Below are 6,000 nucleotides of genomic sequence, written 5' to 3' on the forward strand. Positions count from 1 at the left end.
CTAGACGCCCGTCAGCATGAGTCAGTTTCCTTAATATTATATCTAAGTCTATTCAAATTTTCTATTTCCTTGTTATTCAGTCTTGGTAGATCATATCAATTTTGTTGATCATTTTGAAGAACCAACTTTTGATTTTATTAATTTTATCTATTGTTTTTCTCTTCTCTATGTTATCTCTGCTCTAGTCTTCATTATTTCTTTTCTTCTGCTAGCTTTGGGTTTAATTCTTCTTTTTCTAGCTCCTTTAGTTGTAAAGTTAGGATATTGAAATCTTTTTTGTTTTCAATGTAAGTGTTTGTAGTTATAAATTTCTTCCCTAACACTCCTTTTGCTATGTCCCACAAGTTTTGGCATGCTGTATTTTTAAAATTTAATTTGCCTCTAAATAGTTTCTAATTTTCCCTTGTGATTTTTCCTTTGATCCATTTGTTGTTTAGGAGGACGTCATTTAATTTCCGCAAACTTGTGGATTTTCCAGTTTTCCTTCTGTTATTTATTTTTAACTTCACCTCATTTTAAAGATATTTTGTGTAATGTCTATATTTCTGTCTATTGAGAAATCTGTGGCCTAACATATGATCTGTCCTGGAGAATGTCCTATGTGCACTTGAGAAGAATATGTATTCTATTGTTGGCTAAAGCACATGTAAGATTTGGTGGGTTTATTATGTTGTTCAAGTTCTGTTCCCTTACTTTTCTTCTGTCTGGTAGTTTTACCCATTCTTGAGAGTGAACTATTGATTGCTCCAATTATTATCATGGGAGTATTTATTTCTCCCTTCCATTTTGTCAATTTTTGCTTCACATATTTTGATGGCCTATTATTGAGTGCATAAATGTTTATAATTGTTATATCTTCTTGATATATTGAAACTTTTATTAATATAGCCACTCCCATTTTCTTCTGGTTTCTATTTGCATGATATATTTTTCTACACTTTTCACTTTTAATCCATTTGTATCTTTGGATATCGGAGAAGGCAATGGCACCCCACTCCAGTACTCTTGCCTGGAAAATCCCATGGATGGAGGAGCCTGGTAGGCTCCAGTCCAAGGGGTCGCTAAGAGTCGGGCACGACTGAGCGACGAAACTCTTCACTTTCATGCATTGGAGAAGGAAATGGCAACCCACTCCAGTGTTCTTGTCTGGAAAATCCCAGGGACAGAGGAGCCTGGTGGGCTGCCCTCTATGGGGTCACACAGAGTCAGACACGACTGAAGCGACTTAGGCATCTTTGGATATAAAGTAGCTTTTGTATATTGTTGGGTCATGTTTTTTAAATCCATTCTGCCAGTTTCTGCATTTTTTTGTTGCGTTTAATCCATTTAATGATCTCACTAACAATGAGGCCTACTTCTGTCTTTTTGCTGTCTTTTTCCTGTGTGTTTTATACCTTTTTTGGTCCCCATTTCCTTCATTACTATCTTGCTTTCTATTTAGTGGTTTGTTTTTTATAGTGAAATGTTTTAATTCCCTTCTCATTTCCTTTTGCATATACCTATTTTTTTTGTGGTCACTGTAGGGATTACATTAACATCCTCAATTTATAATATTCCAAATTGAAATGATACCAGCGTAACTTCAGTAACAAACAAGAACTCTGGCCCTTTATAACTCCATCACCACTCTTTTGATTAGTTGATATTACAGAATTATATGTTTATACATTGTGTATCTAAAACCACAGTAATAGTTGTTTTTTAGTGTATTGTGTGTGTGTGTTAGTCAGTCATGTCTGACTCTTTGCGACCCCATGGACTGTAGCCTGCCAGACTCCTCTGTCCATGGAATTCTCCAGGCAAGAATACTGGAGTGGGTAGCCATTTCCCACTCCAGAGGGTCTTCCTGACCCAGGGATTGAACCCAAGTCTCCTGCATTGCAGAGCTTTACTGTCTGAGCCACCAGGGAAGCCCCACTCTTTTTTAAGCACATTGGTCTCAAATTTTATAGAAAGCATAATATGGAACTATGAACCAAAAGTTACAATAATATTAGCTTTTAGATTAATAATTTAAAAAATTTTAACCCCTTAAGTCATAGAGAAAATAAAAAGTGGTGTCAGAAACTTGTTACAATAATACTAGCTTTTAAAATTTTCCATACATTCACCTTTAGTGAGATCTTTATTTCTTTGTACAACTTAGAGATATTATCTAGTGCTCTTGTACTTCAACTTGCAGGACTCCCTTGAATGTTTCTTGCAGGGAAGTTCTAGTAGTAACAGAATCTCTCAATTTTTGTTGATCTGGGAATGCTTTAATTTCTTCCTCAGTTTTGAAGGACAGTTTTGCTGGATATAGAATTCTTGATTGATAGGGCTTTGTTTCATTTTCTTTTAGCACCTTGAATATATCAGCACAGTATCTCTGGTCTCCAAAGTCTCTGATAAGAAATCTTCTAATAATCTTATAAGATCCTTTGTGAAGAATCACTTTCCATCTTATTGCTTTAAACTTCTCTGTCTTGCAATAGTTTGATTACAATATGTCTTTGTATGGGTCTCTTTGAGTTCATCTTGCTTGGAGTTTATTAAGCTTCTTGAAATTACATTGATGTCTTTCATGTAACTTAAGATGTTTTGGACCACTTTTTCTTCAAATAATCCCTGCCCCTTTCTCTCTTCTCTTTTTGGGACTCTATAATGCATGTGTTGGTGTGCTCGATGATGTCCCATAGATCCCTTGGGCTCTGCTCACTTTTATTTCTGTTCCATAGACTCCATAGTTCCAATTACTCTCTTTTCAAGTCCACTGATTCTTTCTTCTGCCTGCTCAAATATGTCTTTAAAAACTTCCAGTGAATTTTTCAATTCAGTTAATGTCTTTTCAGCTCTGGAATTTGTTTCTGGTCTCTTTATTGATATATCCATTTTGTTCACACATTGTCTTCTGGACTTTCTCCATGTCTTCCTTTGGTTCTTTGAGCATCTTTGATACAGTTGTTTTAAGTCTTTGTCTAGTAACTCTCTTTTGGTCTCAGTGACATTTTCTGTTGGCTTATTTTTTCCTTTCAATGAGCCATACTCTTCTGTTTCTTTGCATGTCTTGTGATTTTGGGGGTTGAAAACGGGAAATTTAATCTAATAATGTGGTAACTGAGAATTAGATCCCCCAATTAAGGTCTACTGTTTACTTTTTGTTATTGTTTTTATTGTTATAGGCTCTCTCTGTACTAAGTATTAGTCTGAGGTATAAATCTAAGGTCTTCTCAGGTCTTTTATGAGCCTATGCCTTTCCCTGAGTCTGTTCAGTGAAAGTTTGTTCTACTTTCCCCTGTAAATACAATGCTTTTGAATATCCTAGTCTTTAATGTCTGGTTACCAAAAAACAGAGAGAGAGAGCGCGCAGAGGCATTGGTCCCTGTAAATCCCCTAGATGTTGCTTCAGCTGGAGGTAGAGAGACTTGCAGCAATGGCAGGGGGTGCAACAGCAACGGGAGCACACCTCTGCGTTTGCACCTCTATGAGCAGAAGCAGCAATCAGTTCAGATCCATGGTATATGAATCTTCTGTTTGTCTGGGACCGTCTTAAATTCTCCCTCATTTTTGAAGGACAGTTTTGCAGAATAGGACTCCTGATTGAGGACAGGGTCCTTATTGTCCTCTCACAAACGGTGTGCAAGCTCCTCCTGGTACGTGTGTATAGTGGCTTGCCACGGGGGTTTGGGTGGGGATAGGTAGCCACTGCTGAGCTAAGAGCTGAAATTGCTCAAGATTAACTGCATTTTACCATCAGACCCTTCTCCTGGAATTTGCAAGCTTTCAAAAACCTCCAGAGCTCCAAAATAGTTACATTATATACTTTCTGCAATTGTTGTCTAAATGGGAAGATAAGACTCCTGGTACTTCCTACTCTGCAATTTCCCAGAATCCTCTTTGTAGCATATATTTTTAAAATATCAGATCATATATGCTGTTTTTAACTTTTTTCATCTAATCAATAGTCAGCCATGTCTTCAGTTTTTGATGAGTGAGTGATTTTTCATTGTATGACTATACTGCCATTTCTTAACTAATCTCCTCTTACATTTCAGTGTATTTCCACTTTTTCATCACTGTAAACCACATTGCAATATATGTATTTCATTGTTTGTAGGCATATATATATATACACACACACACATTTCACCACACATACATACTTTCTTAGATTAATACATATATTTGCTCACTTGCCAAGTATTTCATTAGGAAAGAAGAATGAGTGATATGGATGTACTCTTGGAAGATTAAGGGGGGCAGTAAGTACTATCGGGCTTCCCTGGTAGCTCAGCTGGTAAAGAATCTGCTTGTAATGCAGGAGACCCTGGATCGATTCCTGGGTCGGGAAGATATGCTGGAGAAGGGTTAGATTACCCACTGAAGTATTCTTGGGCTTCCCTGGTGGTTCAGCTGGTAAAGAATCAGCTTGCAACTGGGGAGACCTGGATTTGATCCCTGGGTTGGAAAGATCCCCTGGAGAAAGGAACACCTACCCACTCCCGTATTCTGGCCTGGAGAATTCCATGGACTGTATAGTCCACGGAGTTGCAAAGAGTCAGACACAACTGAGTGATTTTCACTTTCACTTTAAGTACACAAAGGAGATAGGGCTTTCCAGGTAGAGAGAAAATCTTGAGCAAAGATCCTGAGAGTTGAAAGTGTATCTCATGTTCAGAGACTGTTGAGAACTATAAAAATGTCTATGCTCTTCTTTCTTTCAAAGCCCTCCCTGACCACTCCAGTCCAAAGGTGCAATACCCATCTTCTTGGATGTCCTGGGTCATGATGACCAGGGCTCCTCGTCAAGCAACTACCAACTCTCTCAGAATCCTGGGCTACAGCCTTGGTGACTGCAACTCCTATGTGACAGCCAGTTCCTCTAAAAACGCAGGCAGCCATAAAGGGCTGGGAAATATTTTAAGGACCTTCTCCTAAATCTTAAAATAGCACCCAGCTAGAAGGAAACATATTCCATATGTGTCTAATTCACTTGTGTAACAAAATACAAAGGTTGGAGGTCTCCCCTTCTCCTTTGTTTTTGATGTCCCGGAAACCCTTTGAGGCTTTTTATTGCCCTTGTAGACTTAACAATAAAAGAGTCTAAGAAGCAGAGTGTTGGTAGTTCAGGGTGAAAAACCAAAGAACCTAAAGAATGTAGTTAGATGTAGGTTGGGAATCTCAGAGTTTTGGAAGTGGTTCAGGCCAGGCTTCCAGGTTAGTGTTCAGAGAGGGAGCAAGTGGCAAAGCTGAGGTCGTCCTGAGCTGCAGTTTATAGGGCACGTTGCCAGCTGCCGCCTGCCTTCCCCACAATGTCAGAAACTCCCCGTTATGACTTCAGGTGAAGACCAATAAAGGGAGACCGTGCCCTCCCCCCATCAGCATGTGTTTCTGTGCTTGGCAACACGTGGCAACTATAAGGGGTGGTTCTCACTAGGCCCATTTTGCCTCCAGGGCACATTTGGCAAAACATGGAGGCGTTTTTGTTTGTCCCAACTGGAGCGGGTGGTGCTGCTGGCGTCTACTAGGTAGGGGCCAGGGACACTGATTTACTTCCTACAATGCACAGGACAACCCCCACAACAAAGAACAATCATCCAAAAATATCCATAGTGCCGAGTTTGAGAAACCCTGGACTATGGGATAAATGTATCAGCTTGGAGCATCTCTAAAAACACTCATTTTACTCATTGGTAAATAATTTAAAACATTTGATATTAAAATAAGTACACCTATTAAGGTATAGTAAAGCAGGACAGGATTTTTTCCTTTCCCTAAAACCCTGGCTTCCCTCTACCCTCTCCACCCTCTTCCTGAGGCTTAAGACACATCACAACCCCTTGGGAGCCTAGCGGAGCTGGGATAAAGGAGAAGGTCATGTGTAATCTATCTCACAGAAGGCCTAAGAGCTCACTGGAGGACTGAGTCAGGCAAGAGGGATAGCCCCGTGTGTGTGATGGAGAGCAGTGTGGGCTCAGAGGTGAGACTCAGGTGAGGGCTGCATGAAGGACAAGAGCAGGC

Source organism: Bos mutus, chromosome 10 (genome assembly GCF_027580195.1).
Source record: "Bos mutus isolate GX-2022 chromosome 10, NWIPB_WYAK_1.1, whole genome shotgun sequence".
In the NCBI taxonomy this organism is placed as follows: domain Eukaryota; kingdom Metazoa; phylum Chordata; class Mammalia; order Artiodactyla; family Bovidae; genus Bos; species Bos mutus.